This window comes from Adiantum capillus-veneris, chromosome 15 (assembly GCF_014529385.1).
Source record: "Adiantum capillus-veneris isolate H3 chromosome 15, ASM1452938v2, whole genome shotgun sequence".
Lineage (NCBI taxonomy): Eukaryota > Viridiplantae > Streptophyta > Polypodiopsida > Polypodiales > Pteridaceae > Adiantum > Adiantum capillus-veneris.
In genome coordinates this window covers 16,116,958-16,137,543 of record NC_140945.1, presented here as the reverse complement: position 1 = coordinate 16,137,543, position 20,586 = coordinate 16,116,958, and the positions used below count along the sequence as shown (strand labels likewise).

Genomic DNA, 20,586 nt, shown 5'->3' with positions numbered 1-20,586 from the left:
TTGGGCCAGAAACTAACAGATAGCTGAGGTTTGGGCAATACTTCAACCCCAAATCATTAGAAAGGAAAGAAACCAAACATAGTGATCACCATCAAGGATCAAAATTGCCAACCAAAACCAAATATGGCAAAGTTGGACCAAATTGGGCCATAACTTGGAACACTAGGTAAACTAGAGAAAAACCTATCCAAACTAGAAAATAACTTCACCAATGTACTTGGATATGCTATAGGAACAGATACCCCAAGTTTCACCTCAAATGGTTACAGAACATGGATCGTGATCCATGACTTCCTGCAAGCTTTCCATACGAAAACCCTACCCTCAGACTTTAATTTTCATGGAAGACCTTTTCCCAAAATTTCAACTTGTTTGGGCCAAAAGCCTAGTCAAAATCCCAGAAACCCTTAAGTCTGAGAAAATTTCCAAAAAATGGCATGGATTTCAAATCAATGATCCAAATTCCAAAAGAAGTGAACCATAGCTTCCCCTAAGCATACCCTACTAGATGGTATTACCAAAAGTCAAAAATTGGTTAGAACATGGATCACGATCCATGATCCCTTGAGTCAAAAATGACCTATAGCCACCTGACCTAGTGCCTATTGTAGTCCCAACTGCACTCGTGAATTTTGGTCAAGTTTGGCTTGTTTTGATCAAGTTATGCTCATTTTTCATTTTATGGTCAAGTTTGCATTTTATCGACTTTTCTCAACAACTCTTTGGACAACTTCTAGATCTAATCACTTGAATTTTTATCACAGAATGCCTCGCAAACGGCCAAGGAAGCAATAGGAAGGCCCACCCTACTGGCTGGTGGATATCTCCTAAAATGAGAAGGTCCACATTTCAGAGGAGGAGTTAGCAAAGATTCTTGCAAATATTTTCATTGGGAAATTCGAAGTCGTGGATGGAAGAAAAGTAAAAAGAGAAATATGGACCTTGCTTCAACATAAGGAGGTAATTGAAGGATCCAAGTGTCTACAGATGGACACATTCTTTCATCTACAACCATGGGGGACTGATTTTCAGATAGGACATGAATTGATGTCATACATTCATTACAATGGAGAAGCTACATTAACAGATAAAGATGGCAAAGCAGTGAAAGTTCAGATCACCACTGACATGATCAATCAGGCACTACATTTACCACTAGGCACCATAACTTGGTTCTCAAAACCAAAGCTGTAGATAATGACAAAGTATTAATCAAGCAGCAAGGACATAAGTTCACTTACAAGGACTTGGTGTATTCAAAACGGAGTTGCCGCTGCGTCTCATATCCTAGCACCTTAAAGTCCAAAAGCCACCAAGGTATACTAAGCCAAACCTGTACATTGCAGTATTGATGGCCATTGGACTCTTGAACCAAAGAATGATCCGTTGCGACCTGGGAAAATACAAACTCAAAAATTTAGTCGAAGCCAATCTCAAAAGCAGCGACATGAACAAGAAATATATAAATGGGGGGAAAATGCTAACTAGAATTGCTTACCAAGTACTTAGAATGATAGATCAATTGCCACCAGCTAAATCACAGCTTGATCCCCTACACAAGTCAAAGCATGCAGTTAGACCAGTGGGGCAGGACCCTTTGTAGCTCAAGCACCAAAGAAAACATGAGGACAAAGCTCTCAAAGAATGTACTTAGAATGATAGATCAATTGCCACCAGCTAAATCACAGCTTGATCCCCTACACAAGTCAAAGCATGCAGTTAGACCAGTGGGGCAGGACCCTTTGTAGCTCAAGCACCAAAGAAAACATAAGGACAAAGCTCTCAAAGAAAAAAAATATGATAGTGAGGAGATAGAATCATATATTAACCTCAACGGAGAAAATAAACCCAAAAATAGAGACACGCCTTCAGAATACCAGACCTCTGAAGATGAAGAATCTGACAAAGAAGAAGAAGAGTATACTCTCTGTCGGGTGAGAGTCAAAAGGAAGTCAACAAAACATAGAGACCAAATACCACTCTCTCAGACACAAAGATCCATGGAAGACGCTCAGACACAAAGGGAGGAACTACAAAAGAAGATGGTAGAGGAGAAGAAGACAATGGGAACAAATGCAGATGATGAAGGTGATAATGATCAGCACAAACCACTAGAACAACAAAAGGCACATCAACTTGAAAAGATAAAGTAGTATAAAAGGAGGACTGCCATAACCAAAGTGGATGGTGCCTGTCATAATATATAATATCTAACTTTACCAAATGATTTTATCATATTAAACTGATCATTTAATATGGAAAGATAAAAGGGGAACAAGAGTTAGGATATAGATATGTGCTTCTAGACCTATCTCAACAGGGGACCAAATGGAGGAATGGTTGCATCTCAATAGGGGTCCAAAAGGAGACGGTCTACCAAAGAGCAATGCGCAATAAGTGCTTCTAGATTTACCTCAGCAAGGGACCAAGAGGAGAGATGGTTACATCTCAATAGGGGTCCAAAAAGAGGTAGTCTATCAAAGAGCAACATGCATCTAATGGAGCTTAAAAGACCTTAGGGTTAGCTTCATTAAAGACCTCCAAAAGTTAGTGTAAAAAAGTCCTTTGACCTTAGGCAAGCTAGGGATGACCTTGAGGTGGGAATCCTACCCAAGCATGAGGTGCTTGTCATCTTGCTAAGCATTTGCGAGAACCTTGCCCAAAAGCTTGAGGTGCTTCTCACATGCTTAAATGACTAAGGTTCTTGAAGTGTTCAATTCAAAGATAAACTCTCAAGAGGCATAAAACATTTCCATGCTTGATTGACTAAGTGCTTGAAGTATTCTATTCAAACCAAATGACTTAAGAAGCATAAAAAACACATGTGGCCCTCATGAGGTGCTTGAATCCTATTGGATAGGTTTTAAAGGGGTCCAATGAGAATTTAGATGCATAAAAATAAATAATTAAGTTCTTTCTCTCAAAGAGGAAAAAGAGGACACATGTCCAAATGAAATAATCAAATAATAAGAGAGAGAGAGAGAGAGAGAGAGAGAGAGAGAGAGAGAGAGAGAGAGAGATGTGGACCAAGCATGAGAGGGAGGTATACTCTCCCACACACACACACACATTCTCTCATTGTGTGGAGTGCAAAATGCAAGAGCTCCATCTCCTTCTCCAAGCTTGTTGAGAAGTTGAGAGCTTACATCAACAATCTTGGCTATGGAATGCAAATCCAACCAAGAGCCATGCTTCAATGCTTAAACTTGTCATCTTCTTCATCTTCATTACTATGCTATTATGCTATGCTAAGCAAGAAGAGTGATGATAAGTGAAGAAATATTTCTTTCTCTTATGAATGATTCTTCTTCCTCTTCCCTACCCTCATTCCCCAACTAGCTCTCTCCACCTTCGAAGGTGTTTGAGGCCTTGGGATAGTTAATGCTTTTTGCAAAGTTTATGTAATGCTCGTGATTCATGAAGCTTTCCATCTTCATTGCATCACCAAGGTCACAAGGAACACAAAGATTGTATTGTACCAAGTCTCTCTTGATGGGAGAATCTATAGTACAAACGGCTTTTTGGGGGGGGGGGGGACCGGCTCCAAGTAAATCCGGTCCTCAACTATTGTCATGATCTCTAATACTCTCTCTCTTGCAAAAGTATTGTTCATGCCAAGTTAATTAAGTACTATGTTTATGTTGCTACCATCAATTAAGTTCACCCTCTATGTTCTCAAAGTAATCTCACAAAAATGCTCACTCTGATTCTCTTAATTCTGCTCTTCTCAAAGGTCTTAGGCCATTTCCATTACAGTGCCGAAAATTATAAACAATGAGCTTAATCATAAAACTACGCAAAGGGTGCAAGAGGAGTCAATGAGGCAGAAAATTGATGATCTTGAATCATCTGATGACTCCTCTCAGTCTCAGAACAAGGACAAAGGTGAAAAGAAACAACCCAGGGAGGAGAGTGGTGTGGAACCTTTGGAAACTCACACTAATAATGTGCCACCCCTCTCAAACCAATCAACCACAACCCTCCTGCTTAAGAATCTCTTGAACATGGAAAAAAAAGAGACAAAATCTGAGAAAATGCCAAGGGTGCCACCAACAGTCGAAGTCAAGGAGAAGATGAAAGAACCAAAAAAGATGAAAACCCCACCAACAATTCAAGAGCAAGACTAGGAGAAGACTAGAGAGGAGCCAAAAATTAAAGATCAAGGAGCAGACACCTCCAACGAGTGGACCCGATTAGTCGGGTACTTTTCACAAGATTACTAGTTAGTTTAGAGTAAGTCTCATATCATATTTAGGGTTTATGAATGGCAGCCATGCCTCTTCAACATGGAAAAAAAGACATTGTTTATAGATTCTAAATATGTCAATGGGATTTTATCTTTGTGATATAGAAATTAGCTCCCATCAAAATCCCTTGATTCTCGACCTGGCATGTGGTGTATGACCTTCACAACCACAATCGCAATGGACAGAGGACTTCCTCTCTTCTGTTACTTGTATCTCTGCTTTGTGGAAATGGAGTAGGGTGTTGTCAACTAAACTTGAGAACAAAGGAAGGCCATCTATCAAGTCGTCCCAATCTTCCGGGTTGGGTACATCACACCCCTACTGACTAACCAAAAAAATAATATCATAAAATAATGAATCATCACCAAACTTCAAATCCCTTTGAAGTTCTAACTTCTAAACTTTGAGCTTTGTTTTTGAAGGGCAATTGGTCGGCCAACCCTTTTTAATGATAGATTGGAAAAAAGTTCATCCTTCGTAGGTGAAGGGAAACTTCAGTTTGATCTCTTCAAGTGCAAGGTTCTTCACAAGTGAGCTCTTCTTGCGTAGGGTTGACAACCATTTAAAGGGAAGACTTCACTACAACACTACATGAAGATATCGACGCGTATATATCGACGGCCATGCTTTTCCACGTGTATATCGATGTAATTAGCCTGCATCACTATACGCGTCACAGTGTGCGTCGATATACGCGTGGAAAGACTTTATTTGCCACGCGTATATCGACGCGTATATCCACGTGTATAGCGGCGCAAAAAAATTTGGGGAAAAAAAGCGAAACCCACGTGCAGGGGCTATTTTCGCCTGCTCAGATCTTGGGCGAAACCTGCTGCGTGTCCATCTCCCTCCCTGCTCAGATCTTGGGCGAAACCTGCTGCATGTCCATCTCCGTCCCCCCCAACCCCTCCCTCTCTCTCTCTCTACATCGTGTGTGTGTGTAGGAAAGAGAGAGAGAGAGAGAGAGAGAGAGAGAGAGAGAGAGAGAGAGAGAGAGAGAGAGAGAGAGAGAGAGAGAGAGAGAGAGAATTAATGTATGCTTAGGAAATTAAAATTAAAGAAAAAAAATTAACGAGAGAAATGAAATGAAATGTTATATTAACGTCTTCGAAAGGCCAAAGTGACCTATGAGACATGAGACAAGAAAGTTACAATGTGATGGATTTGATACAAAGTCAGAGTAAGAAGATGACAAAATAAAATATTATGGAATCCTAAACTGTTGGGTGTGGACTAAACGGCTAAACCAGCTAGCTGGATAGGTAGATCATAGGAGATCCAGCATCTGTCGCTAGAGGATCTCATCAATCTCCTCCATGGTCAGTAGTCTGACCGGGCGTTGTGCATGTCGAGCCAAAGTGACCTAGCTAGATCCTCTGATGCAGCCTCTATCGATGTTGTGTAGTCCTCCATAGTCGTGGGCGTCTAGATCTCCCTAGCTCAGTCGCTCGTTCGATCAGTAGAGAGATAGGGAAGTAGAGAGCGAGAGAGAGAGAGAGAGAGAGAGAGAGAGAGAGAGAGAGAGAGAGAGAGAGAGAGAGAGAGAGAGAGAGAGAGATAGGAAATAGAGAGATAGAGAAAGAGAGTTATATATATATATATATATATATATATATATATATATATATATATATATATATATATATATATATATATATATATATATATATAGAGAGAGAGAGAGAGAGAGAGAGAGAAAGAGAGATAACGAGAGCGAGATCGAGAGAGAGAGAGAGAGAGAAAGAGAGATAGCGAGAGCGAGATCGAGAGAGAAAGAACGAGAGATAGAGACAGAGAAGAAACTATGGAACTAAAAGAGGCAAAGGGGTTTTGCCTGCTACATGCATTGCCGTGTACACCTGGGAGTGCACGTATGTGTCTACCCATATAGGATTTGACCAATAAAGACGAGATTTTGACCCGGTGGTCCTGATCTCCGTACACCTCTGGACCGAGGTGTACGGAGATTGGGCAAGACTAGAGAATGCAAGGTAGTTTACATTGTGAGGAGTATATATATATATATATATATATATATATATATATATATATATTAAAACAACATTCATAATCATTGTAGATGGCAACGTCATCAACTAACATGGAGGAAAAGATTGCATGCTCGTGCACGCTATGCAAGTATCAAATCCTGCGCAAGCGTAGGATATGTAATGAGCATGTACACAAGTACGGAGAGTTTGCTAGAGAAACCGTACAGAATCTGCGATACGACTCCTACGGAACGGGCATTGATTTCTACGACATAGCACCTACATCTGAGAGAAAGAGAGAGAGAGAGAAAAAAGATTATGCGTGAAGGTCCGAACAATATAGAGCCACGGATGGAAGCAGAAAAGGGCTTACAAACAGAAGACGACGGCATGGAGGAGATGCTGGATGCCTTCTTCCAGACAAGCGAGGAGAACGCGAACGAAGCAGCACCAGAAGCCGTGCGCCTATCTCCTGAAGACATGTTGAGAAAGTTGGCACGTCAACCAATCTATGAAGGCGCCAAAATATCTGCGCTTCGTACTTGTCTGGTGTTTTTGAATCTTCAGTCAGTGTACGGGTGGTCAGATGCAAGCGTCACTGCTTTGTAGAGGTACGTAATTTACAAAAGAGATTTTCCGATTGCAACGGTGATGTGCTCGGAGAGCTTTTTAATTTAATGTGTCTTAAACAGGTTATTGCGGGAGCAACTTCTCCCGGCTGGCAATGAAATGCCCCCCTCCAGGCCAGACGCAAAGCAACTTCTGACCTCAGTTGGCTTGGACTACAACAAGATTCATGCATGCCCAAATGATTGCATTCTTTTTCGCAATGAATTCGCAGATTGTCTATCGTGTCCTAAGTACGGAGCAATGCGCTACAAACAAGATGCAGTTGGCGAGACAGTGCCAGCTAAAGTGTTGCGGCATTTCCCTATTATTCCTAGGATAAAAAGCATGTTTCGTTGTGGTTCCATTGCAAAGTTGATGCGGTGGCATTCTACGAATAGATCCACTGACGCAATATTTAGGGTGCCCGCTGATTCAAAGGCTTGGAGGCACATTGAAGATACTTGGCCACATTTTAAGAGTGAACCACGCAATTTGCATTTGGGCATGGCAATGGATGGAGTCAATCCATTTGGCTTGAGAAGCTCGTCATGGAGCACTTGGCCTGTGTGCCTTATCAATTACAACCTCCTGCCGTGGCTTGCCATCAAGAAGGGTCATTTGATATTAAGCTTGATTGTACCTGGTAAGTTCAAGGCACAAAACATGGATGTTTATCTAGCTCCACTAGTTGACGAGCTCCAGGAGTTATGGCATGGGATCGACATAGCAAATGCGGTTGAACCAGTAGGACAACATCATGTAAGGATCCATGGACTTCTTATGTGGACTATGCATGATTGGCCAGGATATAGAGAAGCTTCTGGTAGTGGTTATTGATTTACAAAATTCTCCCTATTCGCAAGCCCTTTGCCTTGGCCTGATTCATGCTTTAATATATGCAGGGCTAACAACTTCGGGATACAATGCATGTCCAATTTGCAGGCAGTCTTTGGATGTGCGCTATTCTGCCTCTCTTCAAAAGCCAATTTATCAAGGCCACCACCGTTATCTTCCAGATGGCCATCACTTGCGCAAAGGTCAGCTTGGTCGCGTCGAATGTCGTCCTATGCATGTACAAGAGTGGCGTCGCCGATGGGAGCAACATGAGGGGCAACCTATTCCAGGAATGAAATGTTTGTCCATTCTCCATATGTTGCCATACTGGGGTGATCTACTAATTAACCATTTGCTGGATCCAATGCATATATTCAAGAATGTGGGAGAGCTCCTCTGGAAGACAATCATGGGAATGAAAGACAATCAAGCTTCACGAGATGATTTGCAGTCGGTTGGAAAGATGCCAGAGCTATGGCCTTTCACCAATGCAGCTGGCCAAACAAAAATTCCAAGAGCGCCATGGGTATTGCTAAAAAACGAAGAGCGACAAGTGAAAAGGGTGATTTCAGAGTTCAGGACGCCAACAGGATATATGCGATGTCTCAAGACAACATTCACCCGTGACGATCAACTGTCAGGATTGAAATCGCACGACTGGCATAAGTTCTTGCAATTCATTCTTCCAATTGCGATGAAGGGGTGTTTAACGGAGGAAGTGCAGACCTGCATATACAAGATTTCAGAGCTAGTGCGGTGGATCTCTTCCAAGGAGATACGGGAGGAATCTATTGCAGACGCAAGGGCTAACTCCATTGAGGCAGTTTGCATGATTGAGAAGTATCTACCCACGAGCTGCCTAACTATCCAAATGCACTTGCTCGTCCATGTAATAGATGAGATTGCAGTGGCAGGTACAGTCCACAACCGTTGGATGTTCTCTCTAGAGCGGTTCATGAAAACACTTAAGGGTTTTGTTTGCCAAAAAGCGCGTCCAGAGGGGAGCATGGCAGAAGGATGGGTGGTGCAAGAGTCTCTTGTATTGATGACCGAATTTCTATCCGTTTCTGACCCAGAAATGCCTCGACTGTGGAGCGATGAGGAGGATGCAAGACTGGTGGGAGAGGAGCTGCAAGGGCAAGGGGTGCCGAAGAAAATGAACCTGGCCATGCGAGAAAAGATCATGAAGTTCTGTATACTAAATTCAGCGCCGATGCAAAAATGGCTTGAAAGGTACGAAGAAGAGAAAGAGAGACGCAATAGGGAGCGACAGGATTTCAGGCGAAGTTGAACGACTAGAGGCTTACCCTTGCCAGACTATCTCGCTCCTCTACTTGAATTCCCTACAATGGCATGGTTGGACAAGACAGTGAGAGCAGCTCGACAGATCGGAGACCCATATCTCTAGAAGAGGAAGAGCTGGCTATTGGATGCGACTGGAAGTATCATACATACATGGCACTGTGGTCGCATGGAAAGCATTTCAGAACACAACAAATTGACAGCAGAAGAAACACGTTTGACAGTGGGGTAATGGTTAGTTTCATGCAAAAGAGCAGGGCCAGTGCTAAAGACACGAATGAAAGCACTAGCAACCTCGATTACTGTGGTTTGGTGTCAGATATCATGAAAGTAAGCTTCAGGCAGTTTGAGATGTTTTTGTTGGATGTGAAGTGGTTCAAGGTGATTACTTCTGGTCGCAATGCAACGGTACACACAGATGGAAACAAACTTGTGCAAATAGATTCTACAAAGATTTAGACAGATGCGAGCGACACATTTGCTCTCCCCGAACATTGCGAGCAAGTGGTCTTTGTACCGGAGCCTCGAGAGCGACAATGGTGGTTTGTGGTTCAGGTTGCTCCAAGAAATAAACAAGTATTTGAAGGGCAAGATCTCCTAGAGGAAAGTCAGTCAGACGACGTCCATACTACTGTGACATTAGATGAGATGGACGAAGATATGGCAGAGAAAGCTGACAGATATACGAGGGATGACGCAGATGAGCCAGAATTGACACTTGTAGATGAAGATGCAATGGATGAAGACAATCTGCCAGAACGAGTTGGGGCATAGTTATGTTTGCAATTAGAGATTGACGATGATACGGTGCAAGATCTTATCGATGATGCCTCACTCATCGAGGCCTAGGCCTGTAAGTGTTTGTGTGAAGACGTTGATTTAAAATTAAGCTTAAAGTTAATTTAAACAATTGTGTTCTGACGCTTTATTTTACTTTCTTTGTGCAGGACTTTAGTATGGCAGACCAGATTCCAGATCCCGCTTCCATGAGTGCAGATGCATTCATGGGCTTCGTTACACGGATGACGCCTGCTCAGATGGCAGAGGCTTCTCAATACTGGGTAGCCAGAGGCACGGGTACTACGCCTCTGGGCTTCACACCGGAGGGTCCGACGCCTAGGGGGGGGACGCCTACGGGGGGGAGGACGCCTATGGGTACGGCGCCTGCTTCTCCCATCACGGCCGCTTCGACACCTAGGGGTGGGACAGAGGCGGGTAAGTCCTCATCTCCGCAGCACAGGCGCACTCGCCGATCTCAACGATTGTCAGGTGGAGGTGGTGGTTGCTGTGGAGGAGGGTCCACAGATGCTTCGACCCCTCCTCGCTCATGACCCCCATCCTACCCTGGCACACCTCTTGGCACACCTCGGACACCTTGGGGGGCACATGATCCTAGTGCCTCCAAGCTCTATACTGTACAGGTAGATGGTTCTGTTGACATGGATAGAGTCGGGACTGAGATGCGACAGCGAATTCGCGAGCTCGCGGAGCTGCAGTTTTCGACCAGCCTTCTGACGTCTTGGGGTGATCAGGATGGGGACAAAGTGCGTCGCAAATAGCGACAGGTTCACAGGGACGCGGCTATCGACGCACATAGCGACGCAGTGCGTCGATATCTGCGTCGATGACACCTTTTTTTGTTGTAGTGCTTGGACATAAAAAAAATCACTGGTTAACCCTTCATACGCAAGATTGATAGCCCTTTGAAGGGCAGAAGAACGTGAAAAACTATTGTTGCATTGGACTAGTGGACACCACCGAAATAAAGCTAAAAGCATTCTAATTTCTCTTGAGTCTATTAAAGTAGCAGTTGACCAAGGTTTTTTTTAGCACTAAGATACGAGAGAAATAGAAAAAGAGAGAGAGAGAGAGAGAGAGAGAGAGAGAGAGAGAGAGAGAGAGAGAGAGAGAGAGAGAGAGAGAGAGAGAGAGAGAGAGATAGATTGGCTATATTTAAAGATTTTTTTGCTGTATTTCTCACCTATATATTTCAAAATTTATAAGTGGAATTACGCTGATCTTTGTTTTCAAGCACGAGAGAGAGAGAGAGAGAGAGAGAGAGAGAGAGAAGAAAACAATTTTCTTGGTCATGTTTTTCAAGGACAAACTAAAGACAATTTGAGATTTATGCCAAAATCTAGCGTTCTTGCCAGGATTTACAACTAAAAGATTGAATTTTTAACCTTGAAAGTCAAGCTTCCACCAATTTACAATCGGATTTTATAGTTTAAACAAGAAAATTTGCACAACAAACAAGGATATGTGAGCAATGAATTGGAACCCCTAGTACACAAATTTGAAGGCCCTCCTCTGTCTATTTGTCACTGTAAGGATCACTTGTGCAGGGTCCGAAAAAGATGTCCCAATATGCAAACCGTCCCACCCAAGTTACAGATGTGGTCACTAGCATAGAAGCAATCTATCTAAGAGAGATTCACTCCTCCCACTCTACGGTCCGAACAAGAGTCTGGGGGCCTCACAAAGCTAGAGTGCTGCCAAACATTTGAAACCCTCAAAGTTATATATAGCCTCTCCGAAGCTGCGAACGCAACACCATGCACAATAGCATGGCTACCTCCATCCGTGTGCGAGGGGTCCTCCAACATGTTGAAGTCTCTCCCAATGCACCATTTTTGCATGCGGCAAAGACTCTACAATGTGCGACCAAAACTCTACACATGCACTTGCCACATTGGGTGCATAGATGTTCAAGAAGCCCAAGAGGCAATCCTGAATCTGCAGAGTAATCCACTTAGCCTTGTGAGGCACAATAATACCTTTGTCCACAATGGCCTGTGTCCAAGAGTCCACAATAGTCATACATACCCCTCTTTGTATACCTGCAAGTCCAACTGCAGCTGACCAAAATGTCTCATAACGCCCACGCAAGAGCCGACCACATCATCTAATGTGGCTCTCACACAGATGATGCTCTTGTAGCATAAGACCATGCATCATTGAAGCTCCTGACGTAAACAGCCCCTTTGGTGCTGAAATTGGGACCCACCTAATCCCTACACGTTCCATGAGACGATCCTCATGGAGACCCAGAAAGAACATGATGCTGCAGAAGCAGCTAACCCCAAGACGGTCACTTTTTAGAATGTGTATGATATCACGTGAGTTAACCGGAGAGGATTATTAAAAGACCAAAATGTATAAACATGTATACATACAGAGGGGGGTGGGGGTTTTTTAAATAGGCTCACATTGTAAGTATAGTATGTATATTGGGGTATTATTAATTACCTCTTGAACGCACGTGATATAGGGGTCTTTTGATAAGTGACTGCCCCGGGCATCTAACCTTCCTATCTTCGAGGCTGGCTTGGATGGGGAGTAATCTGCATCCGAGCTTCCCCGAGACAGGCGTGACTGCAGAGAGTGTCTAGCCCAGGCCCAAGAAGAACGAGCCATATGCAGGGCAACCTCCTCTGTCCAAGAGTGCTCATGTATGTGTACATAGCAGGGCGGGATCTGCCTGTCAGCAAAGAAATATACCACAATGTGTCTACATCCTGTCGAGTACGGAGGTGTCACTGAGAACTTGGCCAATGGCCACAGAGTCTAAACCAAGTCTGTAATCCCTAGGTCTCCCATGTTGTGAGAGAACTCGAGGGCCTGTGCCTGCAGCCACTCCAACACTGAGTCCAAAGTCCACTTAGGTTGGTCCCTACCACAAAGGGGAAAAGAGAAGCCAAGCGTTGAGTCCAGGGCCTCTATCCCTCGAGCTGCAACCAAGGAACATTACATGGAATATGAAGCAGGCTGCCTCAAAGTTTGGTGAAGCGTCGTCGAGACAACGTGTGAAGTCATAGGCAAAAAAGTCCCACCAACGCCAAATGTCGAAGCTTGTTATTCCTTGAGGAACTGTTGCAAAGGGATACGTCTGCACCAGAAGGGGGGGTTGCAAGAAAGTCTATCCCTCTCTCACTAAGCGACTCGTGAAAAAAGTGATGCCAAGAGATCTCCTGACAACCGAGGATGGTCTTGTCCCCTGAGTTGGTTGCGGGGTAGGAGCGGGAGGAGATGTGGGAGCAGGGGGACTAGTGGGAGAAGGAGGAGTGGGGGGGCGGTAGAGGGAGAAGGGCAAGATGGGGTGAAGGAGGAAGGAGGGGAATTCGGAGAGGGGGGGGGGGGGGGGGGGGGGGGGGGGGGGGGGGGGGGGCTGTCGGAGGTGAGGCTGATGTGCAGGGTGGAGTCAAAATGGTTCCCTGTGGGAACCCAACTCTGCTGACCTGAATCCTGGGGGCCGCTTTGAGTGCCAGGTTGATGTGGTGGCCCTTGCCGACGTCGACCACGAACCTACTGCCATCCCTCCTCTGCCTGAGCCCTAGACTTGGAGGGTGGCTTTGCCTACATACCTTGTGACTCTACCTACTGCTGATGTCCAGCTCTTGAAGGCTGGGACTGAGCCTGAGGTGAAGGTCAGGGTCTCCTCCGCGAATAAGCCTTCTCAAGGTGGCCCATATGATTACAAATGAAACTGTGATTTGGGAGGCCCAAATACTCCACGCTCTAGCAGAACCAACCATCGCTCACCAGAGATAGTAGAATGACCTTCACAAGGGTGTGGGTGTCCCAAACCAAAATATGAATTGATGGAATGCCAGCTGTCTTGACAGCTTCAGAGGCTGTCGTGCGAGGTGTCTTCAGAACAGTCTCAATCTCTGAGCCTATCTTGGGAAGGAGTGGAAGGTACTCCCTCCCCAGGCCGGGGAAGCAGATTGAGATGGGCAGGTATGCCTCCTCGACAAGAACATCGGTAGTTGAGTCGAAACCATGGTGCTACTATCAAAAATGAGCTCGAACTACTTGAATGGCCAGGGAACTCATTGCAATGACCTTGGATGCCATCTCGGGGTTTCAAACTCTATCTGATAGTAGCCAGGCTCGAGCAGCTAAACGTCAAGGATCTTTTTCACTTCTGCTGAAAGGTGGGCCAAAGGAGATCACGCACTCTCCTTTGTTGGGTCTAGTACCGAGAATCTTGCAAATAACAGAGGTGGCTTGAAGGTGTGCCACCTCTGCCTCTAAGCTCGCTTGCTCTGTCGGAAAAAGAGCAAGTCGGATGGTGGGTTCCGGGGAGTCGGACAAGGGAGCTTCTGTCGAGTCCCCCTGTGGCGAGGCAAAATTCTCCATCAGTGTCTGCTGCTACCAGGAACGCGGAAGGAATGAAGGCGAGGCCAAGCCTTGCTGGAGTGAGCACACCAAATCGCGAGTGAGCAGTATGGTGAGTCCTTCAAGCAAAACCGGGGAAGGGGGGGATGGGTTCTTGGTTACGTGTAGGGGAGGGGGGGGGGGGGGGGGGGGGGGGGGGCAGGGTGTGTGGGGGCTAAGGTCAAGTGAATGAAGGGGGGGGGGGGGGAGGTGATGGCGAGTAGCTGGGGTGTGGGGGAACGAGCTAAGTAGCCACACTGATTGGACGCAGGCACAACAGCGCGGAGGCAAGGGCATCGTGTAGCAAGGTAGGCAACAAAGGCGGGGGAGGGAGAGGCTAGCGATGGCGACATGGACAGGCGAGGGGGGGGTGTGCGAGAGCAGCAGCGAGCTTACAAAGCAGCCATTATTTTCTATCATTTGATATTCCCTCATGCTCCATGTAGTCTATGCGCTCATCATCATCATCACTACCACTGCGATCATCATACTCTATGTGAGTCCATCAATCAATGCATCCCTACTATGGCTATGATCCCTTCTATATTCAGATTTCATCATCTCTATCGTAGCCTCTTCATCTTTCATACTTCTCTCAAGTGGAAAATTCTACCCAAAATCTCCATCGTCATGTGGATCATGTCTATTGCGATCTTCATCATTAACTTTTTTGCACCTTGTGTCCTCGTGTCGATTGTCTCGTTCACTTTTGCTATCATGTCTACCATCACCCTGCTGCTTCTATGTTGTTTCTCTTCTTCCGACTTAGCCTCATACTCAAGATCCTTTTGTAGATCATTGATTCTCCCGACCAAAAGCCCATGCTTCTCCTTGTCTGCAGAATTGCTTTAATGGGGCAAGAACATCTTCAATGCTGGTGAGAAAACTTTTGACAAAGTTATCAAGAAGCTCAATGCCAATATAACTTTAACCCATACCTTTGGATCTCTCTTCAATGAATGTTTTTGTATTAGCAATCATGCATGTGGCAATTTGCGACATATGCAAAATCCCTTCCTTTGGAATATTGTTGGCGATCAGCCCTCGCAACCAAGTTAGCATGCTCGAGTAGCGATCGAAAGGTGTGCTGCTTGTTCAAAGTTAATGCAATATAGGTCAAGAGCTTGGTCTGTATTTGCTAACCATTCAACCAACAAGAGTGCAGTAAGCTTGAGTCGACACAAACGTACGCGTCACGTAATCATGAAAAGCTTAGTTGCTCTGCTTGGTGTGCAACTTGGATCCACCTCTAGCCTTTGAGCAAGAGCGAGATGGCAGAGGAGAATCTATGTAGTCGCACACAACCTGCATGAGTATGAGGAAGTTGGTTCAAGAGCGCTGCTCAGCTACAGTCGAGTTCCACCATCACTAACAACTACCTAGCAACTATCGCCCTCTGTAATTATGAGGGCTGTTGCTAGCTCTCTCTCTCTCTCTCTCTCTCTCTCTCTCTCTCTCTCTCCACGCTTGCTGATGGGCATCTTTGCCTCTGTAGTCGTTAGCGTGAGTGATTTGGCTTCATATAATTGTTTCATTTTATAGGTTATAAGTGGACGCTCCCCAAAAGGTGGATGAACCCACCCCCAAAAGAGAGTCAAAAGTTAAGAATATGTTTGAAATCTTGCTTAGATGTCCTCATTTGATTTGTTCAAAAGTGTACTAGTATTGGGGATTGAGTGTCTCTTAGCTCTAAAACGGCCTCAAAATTAAACTTTTTCAAAAAAGAGAATTGAAGCAAAACTAGAAAAATATCAATTTTGGTATCCCCCCCCCCCCCCAAAAAAAAACCTTTTTGGCCAAGAAGGCCATAGGAGAGTTGTAGAGAAAACGTGCAATTCTTCTTTGCACCTCTCACGATCCCCATTGGTCACCATCACATTAACTTTGAATGAGGAAGATGTTCAAATCAGTATAGTAAAGCTTGAAATGATTTGAAAGTGAGTGTGTGTGTGTGTAAAGCGCGCACACTAGTGCTCAAAAAAACTTTTTTCCAAAAACTTGGCAAACCTACATATGTGAAAGAATAGAGGTAAATTGACAAAATGTGAAGGTTTTTACACCAAATTACACTAATTTTTTCAAAATTCGGTAGGTTTTCTCACCTTCAAATATAAAATTAGAGGTAAATTTCAAAATTTGTAGGTGGGATTACACTAAACCTAGGTTTTTTTCGAGCATTGCACACATGCATCTCTCTCTCTCTCTCTCTCTCTCTCTCTCTCTCCATCTCCATTGGTCACCATCACATTAACTTTGAATGAGGAAGATGTTCAAATCAGTATAGTAAAGCTTAAAATGACTTGAGAGTGTGTGTGTGTGTGTGTGTGTGTGTGTGCGCTTGCGCGCACACTAGTAGTGCTCGAAAAAAACTTTTTTTCAAAAACTTGGCAAACCTACATATGTGAAAGAATAGAGGTAAATTGACAAAATGTGAAGGTTTTTACACCAAATTACACTAATGTTTTCAAAATTCGGTAGGTTTTCTCACCTTAAAATTTAAAATTTAGAGGTAAATTTCAAAATTTGTAGGTGGGATTACACTAAACCTAGGTTTTTTTCGAGCACTGCGTGACACATGTATCTCTCTCTCTCTCTCTCTCTCTCTCTCTCTCTCCCTCCCATTAAAGTGTTCGGGAAACATCATTTTTCTAGACATACAAAATTCCTATTCTTGAATTTGCCAAGAGGAAATTTTAGAAAATTAGACTTATTTTTCAAGTTTTTACACAATTTTTCTCTATTTTGGAACGGAATTTCTCCTTTTCCCCTTGTTCTTAGCCGGTATTTTTGAAATTAAAATCGGCACAATATTAAGCTAAGAGACATTTTTCCCAAAGAGAGACTATTAACATGCCAAACGTGTTCTAATAATCACTCAATTTATTCCAACAAAAAATGTTGCCTTCTTGAGGCCATCCTGAAGTCTTCACCTTGTTTTCCCCCCTTAAGTGGGCTGCACAGGATGCAAGGAAAGTGCCACATGGAAGCTTGGGATTGGAGGCGAGGTCGAGCGCAGAGTTTTTTAGATTTAATAAATTAACGATGACAATCAATGTTCTTCAAAAATTGCAGATCAAAAGAAGCCTTCTAATCTACTTTGCGCATCTTCTCCAATTTTTGAATTTGCTCTTACACATTGTGACCTCCATTGCCTCTCTCTCTCTCTCTCTCTCTCTCTCTCACACTCACACACACACACACACACACACACACACACACACACACACACACACACACACACACACACACACACACAGAGACCGGTCGGTGTGATTCGGCTGGCAAGGCCCCCCACTGTAGTGCTGGTCTTCTCACTGAGAAGAGCAAATTGTGGTGGTCTTCTCATTAATCCTGTGGCATATTGCCATGCATAGCACGAAGAGGGAAATTACCAAAATACCCCTATAGTTTGTGGAAATTCCCAAAATACCCCTCAAATTTCAAAAATTCCCAAAATACCCTTGTATCTATTTTGGTTACATTGTTCAAGATTTTTTAATCTTTATTCCTTTTTTATGATTGAGATCCGTTTTTGCATGCTTAACATGTAATTTGCCACAAAGTACCTCATAAAAAAAAGAAATTGAAGCAATTCATCTCCAAAGCCTACATAATCAACTCAAATTCTAGATTAGCATCTTATATTGATAAGCAACGAGTCTTCGTATGAAAAGCTACAAATTTCTTAATCTAATTTCACAACTAGGGGTATTTTGGGAATTTTGGAAATATTGTGCCTCAATGCAATGCTTTAATTTACATGTATGCAAAAGGCTTCTACAACAAAATTATTCGTCATGGGATGCTGAAAGACATTCCACACCTTGCAATGCTTTTATTGAAATGTATGCTAAGTGTGGTGTATTTTTCAAAGCAAAATTTTCTTGACAAGCTTCTTCTCCAAGATGTCCTCTATGCAACAACGCTTTTAAGTCATGACATTGTCATTCATGGCTAATGAAAAATGTTGTGGTTGCAGGCAATGCTTTGATTGAAATGTATTCCAAGTGTGGCATACGTTTATGACTATTGGAAATCATTGTGCTTACTTTGATTGACCTGCATGCCAGGTATGGTGTAGTTTTGAAAGCACAAGTTGAATGAGCACTTATCAAAATGCACTAGGCCTATTGGAGATTGATGAAAACATCATGCTTGACACAAGCTTTTACTCGAGTGCATGCATGCTTTATTTTGGGAGTACAAACTATTGACATGCTCGCTGTTTGAGATGTCATCGCTTGGATGTATGTTTTTGCCATCGGATCACTGTTGAAAAACATTTTTCTTGCAATGCTTTGAGTGACATGTATGCCATGGGCTATCCTCGTCACTAAATGGCACGGGTTCTATAATGACCCCTGAGCCATGGGATCGACGACGTACGATTGAGGGTTGCGAACTCAAGGAGATCGGATGGCGACCAAAAATCGAGCAACGGGTGTAGGATTGGGGATTCGAACTCAGACGGGTGATGTGGCAACCCAAGGGGCTAACCACACGTGCAAAAGCATTTTGCTAAAATGTGTGTGCTCACATGTATTTATGTTTGTTTGAGTCTACACTCTGGATGTTTGAGTTTACAAAATGTGTTCGAATTTACTTTTTGAAAATCTGTCGGTGCCTGGCTTCTCCTCCCTGGATCCCATGGATGGGGATCATCCAAGATGTCGTGTTTTTAGTCATGAGGATGGGCTATTTGGAGGATTGTATTTCGAAGACTCTTTAAATTCATTGTGATTGGCAATCCTTTGAATGGCATGTTTGCGGAGAAAGATATTCTTTTGAAACTACAAGTATTTTACGAATGCGTAAGGTATGTTCTATTTAGATTGCAGTTATTGCAAGGTTCTAGAATATAGATATTCACCGTAAGGGGTTATTTGAGGACATACACTTTCAAAACATATTGGTCATTATGTATGCAATGTACTAGATAAGCTCAAGGAGCCGAACCCTAGCTTTGTTCCAGACTCTATTAGCCTTGGAGTGCTCTGCATGAGTGGAGAGGGACTCCGGGCGGGTCGTCTAGGGGATGGGGGCTTTGGGAAGGGTTGGGGTGACTCCTACAATGGTGGATTGTCCTCTGCATGGCTCAATTTTGCAAAGCATATGATTTGGTGCTGCTTCGAGAGTGAGGCGCATTGCGATCCTTGTTCGGTCCTGCAGAGCTTTGGCTCCAATCTATTTCTTGCTCTGGGGCTAGGCGGTGGCCCCCTCTTCGATTTGAAGAGAATTATTTGCATGGTACTCGGTGGTGCTGCTGCGAAGGGCGCAAGCCTTGAGGAGTTTGAGTGGTTACCATCTCATTTCAAGGAGATGTTCAAGGAGCGGACAGGGTGGTCTCTATTGGCCAAGGGCAGGGATGGTGGAAGTTTGCTGGGTTCAGATGGAGACATGATTGTTTTCTATGTTCGGATGGAGGCATGGCTGCAAGGAGGGACTGTTGTTTCAGTGGTCGGGGATTCCTTGGATGCACTTGGTGTTTTGGTTGGTGTTTGGATTTGTTTGTGTTGTCCGTGTTCGGTACGGGAGGACATGGCTCATGTAGGTGGCAGATCTGTTAGGAAATAGAATGTAGCTAAGTAGATAATTGAGTAGTTTACTTAATGGAGAGAGAATTTTCACACATGAGAGATTATAGAGTAGAGAGAGAGAGAGAGAGAGAGAGAGAGAGAGAGAGAGAGATACGTGGTTCACCCAATGTGGGCTATGTCTACGGGTGGTTGCAACGGCTTTAGTACTTCAAAACAAGAAGTAGACTACAAAGGGATTATACCCTTTTGGAGCTCCCGCCTTGCTTCACTCTCACCACCTGACATCAATTTCACAATGCTTCACAATCAGTTTTTGTATGTAAAAGAGACCTCTTTTTATAGGCCAAAATGGCCGCCTTTTCTCTTTAGAGACAGTCGTGTGTAGCCGCCCTTGTGTTGACAAGTATGACTTGAACTCTCCAATCGCCCATGTGTGGCCGTCCTTGAGAAGATAAGTCCATCTTGAAATTAGCCACCAGCCATTGAATTCGGCCACTGTCCACTGGCCATTGAATTCCGACCACCGGCCATTGACTATCGGCCAACCGACCGACCGTTTTCGACCACTTTCTGATCACCGTCCGGCCATAAGATTCTGACGAAGTGTACGTGAAAATTTTGATTTTCGACGAGTGATTTTTTTCACGCACGATGGCTTCTCGTCATAACGGGGGCTTACAAATGTGCATCTTTAATACAAAAAATTACAAGGGGTAAATCAAGCTCCATACTTAACAAGCTCCATGTGTCTTGGTGGTATATTCTTGCATCCGTTTCGGATCTAGTAGGTTGTTCATGGTCTGGGTGGCTCCCGTATTAGTTGGAGTACTATTTTGTGTGTGTCCCCGACTCAGTGAATGTAATTAAGTTGTGTTGGATGCTTGTGCTCAGACCGAGACCGGGGAG

The 20,586-nt window shown here is 44.0% G+C and overlaps 1 pseudogene; it reads left to right on the top strand.

Annotated features, from left to right (window-relative positions):
- Window positions 1-9,136: 9,136 nt before the first annotated feature.
- Window positions 9,137-9,832, top strand: LOC147440323 (uncharacterized; annotated as a pseudogene).
- Window positions 9,833-20,586: the final 10,754 nt, after the last annotated feature.